This window comes from Anser cygnoides, chromosome 3 (assembly GCF_040182565.1).
Source record: "Anser cygnoides isolate HZ-2024a breed goose chromosome 3, Taihu_goose_T2T_genome, whole genome shotgun sequence".
NCBI lineage: Eukaryota > Metazoa > Chordata > Aves > Anseriformes > Anatidae > Anser > Anser cygnoides.
Window position 1 is genome coordinate 114,874,283 of NC_089875.1, and position 13,703 is coordinate 114,887,985.

General features: G+C 45.0%; 1 protein-coding gene and 1 long non-coding RNA gene across 8 annotated transcripts in view; one reads left to right on the plus strand and one right to left on the minus strand.

Annotated features, from left to right (window-relative positions):
• Positions 1 to 11,259: 11,259 nt before the first annotated feature.
• Positions 11,260 to 13,677, minus strand: LOC136790543 (uncharacterized). 2 transcript variants are annotated; one of them, XR_010830674.1, is made up of 2 exons: positions 13,374 to 13,677; positions 11,260 to 12,167 (listed from the first exon to the last, which is right to left on the minus strand). It is a non-coding gene; the product is annotated as an uncharacterized lncRNA (long non-coding RNA). The 2 variants fall into 2 exon arrangements; XR_010830673.1 differs by lacking the exon at positions 13,374 to 13,677 and adding an exon at positions 12,478 to 12,946.
• KLHL29 (kelch like family member 29) overlaps positions 12,994 to 13,703 on the plus strand; it is a 391,351-nt gene continuing 390,641 nt past the window's right edge. For 4 of the 6 annotated variants that reach the window (XM_066995011.1, XM_066995014.1, XM_066995009.1 and 1 more), the window contains exon 1: positions 13,226 to 13,251. The gene's annotated coding sequence lies outside the window, so the exon portion shown is untranslated. Of the gene's footprint in view, positions 13,252 to 13,703 lie in introns of all 6 variants that reach the window. The other 2 variants (XM_066995012.1, XM_066995013.1) reach the window with 1 other exon arrangement.

The following is a 13,703-nucleotide window of genomic DNA, read 5'->3' on the forward strand; positions in this document are numbered from 1 at the left end:
ACACACAGGAATCTCTAAATATCAGGCAGCACTTCTGTGCTGTGCAGGTGGTGGAGCCCCGGCACAAGCTACCCCAAGAGGCTGTGGGGTTTCCTCCTTGGAGTCCTTCAAAAGCCACGTGGACATGGGCCTGGGCACCTGCACCTGGTTGGGCCAGATGGACCCAGAGGTCCCTTCCACCTCCGCCATTTTGTGATCCTGTGAAGCACGCGTGTGCTTCTGGTGGAGGTTTCTGACACGAAGGAGCCCCAGCTCCCCAGGACACAAGGGTTAGTTTTTATCCTTTGTGCCTAACAAGATATTGCTCTTTAAAACAGTCGTTGGTGCACAGAAATGGGAAATATAAATGCCATTTCCAAGAGAGACGAAAATGTTTTCAGCATAATAACAAATATCCCGAAACAGTCTGCGCTGGTGAGTGAACAGAGGATTACATTTAAATTCAACATTCTTAATGTACATTTCTAATCTTAAATTTCTAAAAAGATTAGCCATTTACAGGATGAATAACAGCTTCTGCAGTCACTGCAGCTAGTATAAAAATCATAAAGGTTAGCAAACTGTGTGGATCGGAATATAAACTAATCGGCATCTGGGATTAGGAAGAAATCTCCTCCAATTCATTGGTAAAGGCTTATTCAAATACCGAACGGAGTCCATTATTCTGTTTTGCTGTTAATAACTCAGGTGACATTTGCCATATGCCATCAAAGAGCCCAGGGTCAATATGAATTTTATCTCTGTTAAGGCCTGCAGATTCGGCCTCAAATTGTGAGTCCACAGTTCAATAGCGAGTTGAGCATTCCTGGCTTTAAACAGTTTTTGAATGCAGTAGGGATTATTTTGGGAATCGTGTAATGCAAAGGTGCAAGGGAGGAACCCCAGGAGGGGCAGAAAAGAATGGAAATAAGATTTTGACACAGGATAAATTCAAAACAGGTGATTATTTTTTTATCTTAGCCAACTGTGCTAAGGTTGTCCTTTTAAACTGGGATCACTGTGTATCTCCAATCAAATCACACTCAAAGCAGTTATTCTAGCATGTCCCTAGCTGCATTTACACAGTAATTTAGGCACGTTATTCATATGCTGAGTTTCCTACAGACAGGGAAATAAACTGAAAGATAAATTTTTCATAGTTAAAAAAAAAAAAAAGTGAAGGTTTGGCCTGAAAGCAAGGATAAGACTCAATATGTGTCCTGTCAGTCTTTCTGGAAGAAAGTTTGAAAGTTTGACAGCCTTATATAGGAAGAATTACACCTTAGTTTCTTAAGCTTCAAAACCTGTAGGAAAGTCACTCCACACACATGGTACAAGAGGGGATCTTGAAGATCATTTCAGTGCACTTTGGGGGGGCCACCTCTCCTACCAAGAATTAATAAGATATGTTTAGGCGTGGTGGCGGTTCTCACCCAGAAAAACGAGCTGGCTCTACAAAACTGTTTTTTCCAGAGCTGTCAAGCATTGCAGCTAGCACAGCCAGCTTCAGGCTCCCTGAAGTCTCTTTCTGCAGTGTCTGTGTCCCACACATGCGCAGCCCAGACGTGCTGCATCTCCTGCCCCTCCGGACAGTCTGTGCCATCCTTGTGAGGTGCAGGTGGAGAGGATGGGCAGTCTTGTTTTCCCCAACAGAATCCAGCTATCACGGCACTGTGTGTGATAGCCAGCTCAAATCAGAGGTCCATCCAGCGCTGCAACCTACCTGTTTGGGCCAATCGAGGACGTCTAGAGAAGAACACAAAATGGGGGTATTATGGGGTGACACCTTGCTGGCATGGGTTCCCTCACTCTAGTTTGTTACAGCAAAGGGATTTCTTATGCCATTACCAGTGCCTCTGTGGATCTTTTTCTTTCAGCAATTCACCCAAGCCCTTTCTGAACCCACATAAACTCTTGGCATTCAGAGCACTCAGTTTTGTGAATGTCCTGTAGCAAGAAGCTGTCCAGTACAAATTGCACGGACAACAACTCCCTCGGGCTGTTTTGAAGCTGGCACCTGCTGTTTGCCTGTGCTAGCCCTAAGTACAGAGGTGATGCTGTCATACGCCTGGAAACCCTGCCAATCATGAAACTTGACAGAGCAGCCAAACACACTCAGTTTCCAGGAATATGAGAGGTTATTATGGTTATTTCATAACGCTGAGTGAGGGTCTGCAAGCTTACAGCCCTGGTATTACACGAAATACAGGGTTCCCAGAGGTTCCTCCTTGGGCCCCAGCCAGCAAACAACTGCTCACATACAAAACTCTCCTTTCAAGCCAAAGGGACAACACCTGTGAGCAGGGTCACCCCACAGTTCGTTTTTCCAAGTGGGAGAAAATATGTTCCAAACGGTGCTGAATGACGGATGTGCTCCACGCTAGTTTTTGGTTCACAAGTCATAAATCTGCTTTGCTCACGTGGTTCTGGGGTGACCATAAAACTGCTGGAGATGGAAACTGCAGGAATTTCAGCCAATGACTGATAACTCACTGTAGTTTGAATATCTTGCGTGTTACTGAATCAAAACTTAAATTAAAGGCAACTTTTAAAACACACTAGTATGATTTCTGAGCCTCTGAATTCCTTCCAGATCTATCCTTTGAGCACTGAAAATTTTTAGCTATAATAAATACAGGCCTAATACAAGATAAATATGCTAAAACTGTACACTAAAACTGTGGTTACCAGTTGATGTGGAGGGTTCTCTGCCTTGGCTTTACACGTACACACTGCCTGAAATTAAGGTGGGTGGTCTCAAGTAAGCGATTTCTGAAAATCATTAAGATAAGTAACAGGCAAAGTCCTTGTAGAAAATCGTGTATTATTAGAAAAGTGAAAAGAGTTCTATATTAAACACTCTCTCTGAAACAGTGAGACTAGTAACAAACCATCCTTCAGAGACAGAAGGAAACTTAACAACTCCCAGAATACCCAGGCATAGCTCAAAATACAAAGAAATATAATTTGCAGAAATAGTTCTGCCTCTTCTTTGGGTAGTATGATGGAGAGCTCCCAGACATGGTGATCCTTGCAGCCACAATACACTGTGAATGTAATAGGTATGGCTAGCTTTTGGGAACACTCACATGCTCAGCTGACTTGTGTGTGATGTGGCCCCCTCAAACACATCAGCTTCCCCAGTAATCAAATAACAAGGGTGTTACAGCCAAGAAAACTCACACTCGGGGAGTGGAAGGAGAGTATTTGCCTCGTCCTCACTGAAAAGGCTGTGGGATCTATTGCATTGCACTGTGTCATTTCAAAATGGTTGGAAATGTCTGTGCCTAGGCATAAAACCTGCTCACTTGATATGGAGCAGTGCATCAGCTAATGAGCCTTTATTTGCCTTTCCAAATGCAATTACTTGTTACAGGTAGGAGGAATTTTACAGCGGTGGGTTAAAAGTAATACAGTAAGAAAAAGCACGTTAGGCAACTTTTCTACTCTGTTCTTATTCAAAGGTACTTTGCTCTTCTTCTACCACAGAAGTACTAAACTCACACATCAAGTAGAAGTTGCTGGCAAACTCCAAGGAAAGGTGTCCTTTTCTTTCATCGTCAGCCAGAGGTGATCCTGCCGCCTCCCTCCGCCTCCAGTGGCTATGTCATCTCTGAGGTCAGCCTTCTGCTTCTTGAACATGCCTTGGCTGTTTATGAAACGTGAAATCAACATCAACAACCAGCAGCGACTTCAAGAGAGAAGACTTGGGCTAACAAATAATAAAAAAAATCCTCATTTTTTTTTGCCCACAATGAGAAAAATCTATACAGCCACCACCTAAGGGCTTTCATTGCCTTCGGCACAGAAGGAATCCACATTTAGAGAGTGCAGCCTAAACATTTTCGCTCACTGAGCTCATCATTTATTTCGGTGGCAGACTTCCCTATGTGAGACAACCTTGCCAGTCATTAATCCCTCTTTAGATTAAACATGAAAGGGGGTCTATCCTCCCATTAGCACAGGGGAGATGTACTAATATGGCCCAAATTAATGTCCTAATCATTCCTTGACAGAAGAGAATTTAAAATATCCCAACTCTATCATTCCAAAATCATACAGTCTGAGGCTGATCATTTCAAAATTGGGGTTGGTCATCAGGGATCTCAGATTTCAGCTGAATTATTCAGAGAGCAAAGTACTGAATATGACCACACAAATCACGTTAGGGCAGAGGGGAAGGGGAACGAAAGGGGGAAATCAGGAAACTTTAGTGAAAATCAAAACGCAAAGTGTTACAGCCAGGGCCCCACCTCCTCCCAGTTATTTACAGCTCCAGGACAGCATTTTCCTCCAAGAGATTGCTTGCAGAAAACACCATCTTTGCGCATACTTGCTTGAATACACATTCGTATGGGTTTTCATTCTTAGTGTTTACTGGGGCCCTGGTTACATTCTCCAGCCAATTTACTCATATAATGTGTTTTTTTTCTCCCTCTGGCTACCGTGAAACAAAGCTTCAAAAGGGATGGGCAGGAAAATATTCCCTTCGCTAATGTTTTTCTGTCCTAAATACTGAGTATTTCTCCTTCCCTGGAACAGTTCTCACTATTTACATGTGTGTAGCTGCGTGCATACCACAGCTTACTAACCCCAGTGCTCTGCACAAAGGATAAAACTGAATAGGGTTATTCATAACCAAGCCCTCGTGCAGCCTGGCCAGCGCTAGGATTTCAGTCTATGCTCACGGGGCTTTGATTAGTCCTAGAGAACATTAGGAAAACCAACCTGGATAATTGTTACTTCAAATAACCAAGAAAGGAACATATTACATTCTCTAGGAAATATTATGAGTGAATCAGGATTTGGGTGTTTGCGTTTGTTTGTTTGCAAATGTTCTCATTAGCTCATCCGTAAGATTTAAGTTCCATGCAGGAATTACCAGGGGAAATTCTATAGACTGCTCAGTGAAAGGAGGCAGAAAGATTCTTGCAATACTCCTTTTAGATACAAAAGCTTATGAATTTCCAAATGGCACAATTTTGTTCAGAATATTCATCACAATATTGTTAATCATATCCTTATTGACTACACAAACCATTTATAGAAAGTTTCACAGGATTTAAAAACAGAGCTGAGAGCCTGATCTCCTATATATCTCAAAGCAACATGCTTTAGCCCTATTTTAAAAACCAAAAAAAATTAAATCACAGCAGTTAAGTCTTCAGAGGAGAAGATCTGTGCATGAGTGGAAACAAACCTGTCACTACCAATGTCTGAGACCTGTGCAGAAGAAGAAATGGACTAATTGAGAAAGATCTAGATGATCCCAGTACGCACACCGTGCCTGTACTATAAGGGGAAGCTCTATAATCTTCAAGACCCCTGTCAATCTGACAGGAGGCAAAAGCCCCAACCCATTCAGCTAGTGGAATTAGTTCAACCATAGATATGAAAGCAAAATCCAGCATCCAGGCACCTGTGGCTGGGAGGGGTGAGTTGCACCAGTGCAGAACTCTGGCAAAAAGCCATCCAAGGGCTCATCTCCAGCCATCCGTTCATCTCTGATGCTCCAAGGGAGTGCAGAAAAATGAAACACCCAAATAACCAAGATATATGTGGCCAATTTCATCCAAGAGAAAAAGAAAAAAAATCCTTCCTGACGGTCTGCAAGACCTAACTGAAGCCACAAAACAAGAGAATGATTATCTGATAATAATTGCTCTCTCAAAACCACGAGCGTTAGGTGTGGAGAGCAGCACGGGCAGCACTGGTTCCTGGAGCATCAGGAGGGACCGAGCAGGAGGGGACAGCAGGTTCTCAGCCAGAGAGACAGGAACTGCCACCAACCTCCTCACAAGGCTCCCACTCACACATGCACAGAAAGATGTTTTCCCACGAAGCAGATGAAAGCATACATTTAAGAACACATATTTAACTTCCTCCTAAACATTCCTACCTCTGACAGCACTCACAGAAGAAGCAGTTTTATTATTTAGGGCCCTCTGTATTATTTCAAGAGTGGATTTGTCTAAATTAAAGTCGCAACCCCTGGGTCTGTAACGTCCTTGTCAGGAAGATAAACTTGCTACTCGCTCTTGGGTATCTTTTCCATAGGTCGCTACTGACCTGTGGTGACCGAGTCGCTTCTCAGCTCCTTCCCTGATGGGCTGAATAAGTTGAGCTGCTTATGCCTCATGTTGCCGTACCTGTTTTCGGAATCCTTTTTCATACCTTCCCTTTGAACTTACCTCAGTACTTCCACATTGCTTTTGAACTGTGAACGCCAAAACTGGACACGGTTGCTAACAGTAGTCTTACCACTGTTGTGCACGCAGGCAGCATCAAATCCTCTTATCTGCTTGATATTACTTTTTTTTACATCTCGGGATTGCATTGGCCTTTTAGCCACAGAGTCACAGTGAGATTTCATTTGGAGGTGCTTATCCAAAAAGAATCCTAAATCTTTCTCAAAGTCCTTGCTTTCTGAAAGAGAGCCTCCTGCTCTGTGTGGTCTCTTGTCTTTATTACCTTGCACCTAGCTAGTATTCATCTTTTTTTTTTCTTTTTGACCTCTTCATTAAGTAATTCAGGTCACTCAGAAAAAAAAAAATGCCCCTTTATCCCTCACTCTTCCATTTGTTCACCTCTGCCATGTGTACACCTGATTCTATATTATTACTTACATCAGTGATAAAAACATTTGGCCTTCTTTAGTCAAAACCCGATTCCGATTAAGGGATCATTAAAAAAAAAAAAAAAAAGAGTTTCATGTAACATCCAGGGGCTGCTCAAAACATTAACCAAAGCAAAAATGGGAGCCCCACCACCTTTTTCAACCTGACTTTTGCCAGGCATCAGGTACACAGGAGGAAACTTCTTGTTATAGCTAGAGCAGCGATACCAACCCTTGGCAGAGTGTTGCGATGACGAACTCCCTGACACCTGTATGATACTGGAGGGATGGTGTCTGTCTTACACCTACCTCATAAGTAAGCTTTGGAGTAAATCAGCCCTTCCAAAAGGGGTGTCTATAGGTATGTGAGTCCCCTGAGTGCCTCCAGGCTCCAAGGTACACATGCTTAGGGACCTGATGCTTAGGGACATGGTTTAGTGGGTGACATTGGTGGTAGGGGATGGTTGGACCAGATGACCTTGGAGGGCTTTTCCAACCTTTATGATTTTGTGATTCTATGCACGCCTTGCTGCACCTTGGACCCATCCCCAGAAAAGTCCTGGGTATCATCAACCAAGGTAGAGGGCCTTCCATCCTCCTTCTACCAAGGTAGAGGACCTTCAATGGGGCTGAAGGGACCTGTGCTGATCATCTGGGTACCAGGAAAGCAAAGACCGTGGGATGTAGCACTGTCTCTGTGCACCCCAAACCCAATATGTCTTCCGACAGAGTCAGTGGCAACTAACTCAGGTGGCAACTGTGTCCTCTGGGAGCCTCCAGCAGCACCTACTTCTCTCAGTTTCCTCCCTGTGAACCTATTTCTGGTTCTTTCCACAGCCTGGCTCACGAGGTACTTAACATTTACAGCAAACCTTGGTATTTAATTAAGCTGAATTACGTCCCAGCATTGTGCTAAGATTGTTTTGGAGGCCATCGAAATATACAGGAAAACAATGTGTAGCTGCTTAACCAGACTATTACGGCACAAACTTGCATCCCTCTATTAAATGACAGAATGGCAGCATCTCCTCTCCATGCCCAGGGTGTCACAACACTGTTTCACTCAGAGCTGAAATTAATTATTTGACAAGAATGGGGGGAATGATGTGTCTCCTAAAGGAAATGTGACTGAGTCATTTATATTTTTTGTTCTCGCTCTCTGTTCTAGTTAAGCCACAGATGGCAGAAAATAGGAGTCAAACTAATTTAATACAGACATTCAGTTCAAAATGACATGTATTTTAGTTTTCTCCATATAATTATGAGGAATAGGTGGAAACATTTTTACCATTTTCGACAAGCAAATCAAACAACACAACTCACTCCAAAATCACCCTGGAAGTCCAATTCCTCCTACACCCCCTGCTCATAAACCAACGTGGAAGAATTATTTCAACAAAACTCGAGGAACTGCTGCAATGACTTCAGCAACAATGAAAACATCTCTCCATGGGATTGAGTGGGACTAGAGGTGAGCTGGAAATAAAGTTGTTAAACAGAATCTTCATAAGCTTTCTAAAAGTCCCAACAAAAGCCTGACTTTTCTGCTATCCCCCAACCATTAGAGATTTTCACATAATTCAAGGCAGAGCTCTAGACTCTGCCAATATAATAAAATAGATTTAACTTTTATTACTGCCCACCAGAAATCAAAATCATGACTCTAGAAGAACCCACTTCTGTCTTCTGGGGGAAGTTTTAGCAAATGGTTCTGTCATATCTAAGAGAAATCAACTCAATATACTGCTTGCTCTTATAGGACCAGACTCTTCTCATTCCCTTGACAAGTCAGGGACAAAGAAGTTTCAACTTACACACCTAAAATCACAGAAATCTCTGTTTCACCAGTTCTGAGCAAATGACTGTATCCACAAATAGTTCATGGTCAGGTTAAAAAGCTAAATGCCTAAGAAAATTAGGTACGCTTAATAAAATATTCTTGCGAAAAATCTGAGAAGAATGGCCTGATAGTCCTGAGATGATCGTATATCATCCTCACCTGTGGGTAAAATATTATCACTCTGCCCGTAGGTTACCATCCCTGCAGTGACCACCCGAAGTTAGGCTCTCCCTGGTGACACTGGGTGACGATGCAGACAGAGCACAGCCTAGGGGTGACAGCCGAGGGCCCTCGTGTGTAAGCGGCCACCCAGTGGATGCTGAAACCAGGGCAGCGCCCGAGGACACCCAGGAGCAAACCTCCTGCTGGAAATCTCAACTTCGGCTCAGCTACAGGAATTAACAAACCGACATTTGGGCAGTGAATAATTCCCAAAGGGACGGAAACGATGTCTGAAGATCGATCTGCTTCAGAACAATAGTTGCCTGCCGTGATTGCTGCCACTTCGGGGGTGCGGAGGTGTGCATGGAAGTCAACGATACCTTTCTAACCAGGTTCAGGTGTGAGTGTATTTTAAGTGTCAGCTCTGCCTTGCCCCCAGTACTCACTCCGGTTACTCAGCAGAAGAGAAAAGAGAAGGAGATGCTTCCTTAAAAATGATGCATCCACAGAAGTCAGTGATGTTTTTCGCTGAATTCCACAGGTTAGCAGTTTTTTGCAGTTTTAAAACATCTTAGATTTATATTTTGGCAATTAACTCAAGCTGCATAGCTAAAAATTACTTTAAATGTCACTTCCTGCTTTCCTTGGGGAATTACTTTTCTGCTTAATGTTAAGGATAATTGTAACGGATATGTACGGATGAATGTTAAAAGTACCAGCTAACAGTCTTTATACTTCAAAGAAATAAAAATACATGATTGAAAAAAAAAATGGAGGGGAAAAAAAAAAAGAAAGAAAACGAAAAAGATATCTTTCTGATCTCCACTTCATTTTTCAGAAACCTTAAACGCTTTCCTGGAAATCCACTGTTACCTGGATTTCAGGCAGCAGCAAATTAAACCATTGGCATTGGTATCCAAGCTGTAAACCTGTAATTAAGGAGAACTTCATTAGCTGAAAGCAGGAGTCAAACCTTATGGCTAAAGTTTGGATAGCAGACATTCATTCATCTTTGGTTGTGGCTTAAGAAAATCTTATACAACAATTTTGGAGATGAAATTTCATTATCTTTGAAATAGCTCAACCTGCATCAAAAAGCAAGACATTTCTAGTAAGAATATAAAGAACTATATTTTAAATCCCTTAAAAGAAGCAAGAATTTCACTCCCGGAAGCACATCCAGCCCTAGAAGACAGGGTTTACCATAAAATGAGTGGGAAATGCTTATGGGAAACCCTTTGTAAAATCCTGGTACCTGATTACTATGTTGGTTCCTGAAATATGCCCACAGCTAATCTAATAGCATTGCCATCAAATATTTTGCAGACTACAATGAAATCTCCAATAAGATGAATAGATCTGTGTGTCTCCTAATATTTTATCAGAAGATGGACTTGATGCTCTGACAATTCAAGATGCCATTAGTTTTGATATGATCAGCAAAGACAGGGGAAGTTGTATTATTCTCATTCTAATACATGCCTTGGAACATAATGATCTATTGCTAAAAGAAGAAATCTCTTCTTTCAGGGGAGCAAGCTTTACCAGCCACCAAAGTCTCGCAGGCTATCAGCTGCCTAATCGAAAACCGGGATTCTCAGGAATAATCCTCAGTCTGTCACGTACAACTCTGTAACTAATTTCATTAAAAAAACCAAAACAAACAAAAATAACCCACCCACCCATCCCAATAAAACCTGCACCACAAGGTATATTTTTTTCCATGTAAATCCACCTTTTGTTTCATTAGTGTTTTAAATACCCTTATTTTCATTGATAATGAAAATAATTTCATTGATAATGAAAATAATTTCAATAATAATAAGGCTCAAAGGAGCCTTATTACTTGGGCAGGTTTGCCTCCCTTAAAATATGAGCTAAATGGGAGAGCAGCATTTCCCGAGTACTGAGAAAGGACACACAGGGCAGTGCATTGGTCCCAGTGACAGGAGCAGTGCCAAGCTCAGAGGAGCTTCTCCACACCCAGGTATTAACCTTAATCTTTAAAAACAACTTCTTGCACATTGTGACTCCACTGAACCATGAGAGAGATGCCCCAAATCGTATTTCTTCCACCTGTGCCTCTCGACAAAGCCCACATGTAGCTCTTCTCAGAAACGGAGTAGAAAAAAATGGAATAATAATTAAAAAATAAATAAATAAAACGAAGCACTTTCTTCTGAAATTAATGAAGTTGCTAAAATAAGAAAATTGAGGCAAGAAAATTAATGTAGAATACTGTATTTAATGTAATTATATGCTTTTTCTTTGTGACAATTACGGCTTGAATTTTGAGTTAAATTGGTTTAGATTTAGAATAAAGTCACTGAGGATCAAGAAATTCTTTGAAATTTATACCTAGAAGTAAAATCAGAATCTGACCCTATGTCAGCATTTGTAAATCGGGTATTTAATAAAATTTGAGGGGAAAACTAAGGTCAAGATTTGAGCTCTATCTATCTGAACTGAAAGAGCACACTCTTATCTTGTACGAAAGTACACTCCTAAAACGAAAACCCCAGAAAATGGTCAGTATAATAGACCCATAGGGCTTCATAGCTTAAAAGTGCTGTCCAAATATTAGCCAAATCCTTACTATAAACCTGCAAGGCAGATAAGATGGAAGCACTTATGCTAAAAATAAATAAAACCTAGAACTGTCTCATATAACTGTAAGATTTTATTAAAAATAAACAGGGCTGGTTGGTACCCTTAACCTCAAGGTCGCAAAACAAAGTACCAGGCACTAGAGGACAGCGGCAGAAACCAGTCCTCCAAAATCACTGTGTCTAATTAAGGATTCCAAAGAAACTCGGCTTTATGCTCTCTCCTGTCTCAAAGCATTCGCTGCAAGAACATTCAAATGCCACCGGGAGACTGACATGCTACTTGTTAGGTCAACAGTCCCATTGAGACTTCTTCTCCTCGGCTTCGTCGGATTCTGGGTCAACTGGATATGCTGGGCAAATAACACCGCGCCAGGGCAAATAACACCGAACGGGGCTCTCGTGTTTAGAGGGGAGGAAATGAACGGGGGGGGGGGGGGGGGGGGGGGGGGGGGGGGAGAAAAAAAAAAAAAGCTGTGTGGAAATCGGAAGAGTGTCATGTGTGTGCTTGCTAAATAATTCAGATTTAAACTGTTGTGAACTTCTGACCCTCACACTCCGCCGCCATGCGCCGGGCTGGAGGTTTCGGCGTTGATACATGATGGATTAAGGACAAAAACGCGTGGAGCCTTCCTGTTTTCGAAGCGAGGCCATGTTCTGCTAAAAGCATTCTAATATTAATGACGACGGCTGGGTTTAGAAACGTTTTAGCCCACTGCAGTCAGGGACTCTCGGGTTGTTTGCGAGGTTGGGAAAGGGGGAAAAGGGAAACAGCCCTTCTAGCGCCGCACCCTGCCTCCTGCCAGGCGTCATGTCCCTTCTTCACAGCATCGTGCAGTCGCCCATTTCCGTGGGTTGCCCGCTCCCCTGCCTTCCTTCCCTCTGCCTCGCTCGGCTGTCACTTGGCACCGCCGTCTCCCTTCCAACACGGCAGAGCGTGCATTCCCCCACGACGCGTCTCGAACTGGAAAAGTACGGAGAAAGAGAATTCGATTAAGCTTATTTTTTTATTTTATTTTACTTTGTTATGCTCGCAGGAAATATAAAAAGACAAAGTGTTCTGCGGGTAAAACTACAGCATATGCAGATTGTGTGCACATCAGAAAGCTCACTACAAAGCGGCACGCACAGAGACAAGATTACACAGAATAGAGAGACAGATGCAGATTTCCACGCGTAAAATCTGTAGTGACTCCAAGCGCGATGGATATTTAACAGAAGAAGAAGGAAGGAAAAAAAAAAAAAAAGCCCTGTCGGGAGAGAATTGTACCAACCTATTCAAAGACTCCCGTGGACTTCAAGAGGCTTTGGAGCACGCCCCCGGAGAGCGACGATTTAATAAAGCGGGGTAATATTTCTTTGCAACTACACGCTACTTTCGAAGGCGGCCGGGAGAGAGACGGGTGACCTTTTGGGAAAGGCACTCTCCCACCTGCACGCACGTCCTCGCTGCGGACAGGGGGACGGACAAGACGGACAGAAGGGTGGACGAGGGAGGGATGGGAAGGGAGAAACCCGCTGCCGGCTGCGGGGCGGAGGCTCCGCACCTACCTCCCGAGAGAGGCAGGGAGAGGGGGCAGGAGGAAGGAGGGGAGGGAGGGAGGCCAGGAGGGAGAAGGGGAGAGGGAGGGAAGGAGGGAGGGAGGGAGGCCGGCCGGGGAAGGCGGGCCGTGCTGGGCGGAGCGGCCCGGCCTCCTCCGCCTCCCTCCTCCTCCGCGATTGGCCCGGCCCGCCCCTCTCCCCGGCACCCCGGCCTCCTCCCTCCGCGGCTAAAGCGGGCAGTAGGTGAGGGGAAGGCGGCCAGACGGGAGCATGCCCGCTGCTCCGCGCCACCGCCACCGCCAGCCTCTGTCACCGCCGCCGCCGCCTCCTCGCCGAGCCTCCCTGCCCGGCCTCCAGCGCGGCTCCCGGCTCCCGGCGCCGCGCTGGGCTCTGCGTTAAGCGGCGGAGGCTGCGATGCGCAAACCACCGCAGCCTCCCCTCGCCGCGCAGCCTCCCGCCGCCTGACGACGCGGCCCCGGGCCTCCCTGCGCCCCCCGCGGAGGGAGGTAAGCGGCGGCTGCGCGCCCGCGGAGCCTCCGCGGAGCCTCTGCCTCCCCCCCCCCCCCCCCCCCCCCCCCCCCCCCCCCGCCTTCCCTCCCCTCACCGCCACCAACCCCCCCCCCCTCACCTCAGCCTGCGCCTGCGCCCGCATCGAAAACTTCCTGCGTGCCTCCCCTCGCAGCCCCGACCGCCGCGGGGTTCGTTATCGTTATTATTAACGACGAGGAAATAACAGGCGGTTTGCTTCCTCCCAGGGTTTTTTTTTGGGGGGTAAATCCTTTTGGAAAGGAAGGAGGGGGCTCCCATCTTGTGCCCCCCCCCCCCCCCCCCCCTTCCTCGCTGCGCACCCGCAACTTCTGGCGCTCGCCCGCGCAGCCCTGTCCCTGTCGCCCCCTCCTCTCCTCCGGGGTAACCGTGTCCCTGTCCCCCCCCCCCCCCCCGTGTCCCCATCGCCACC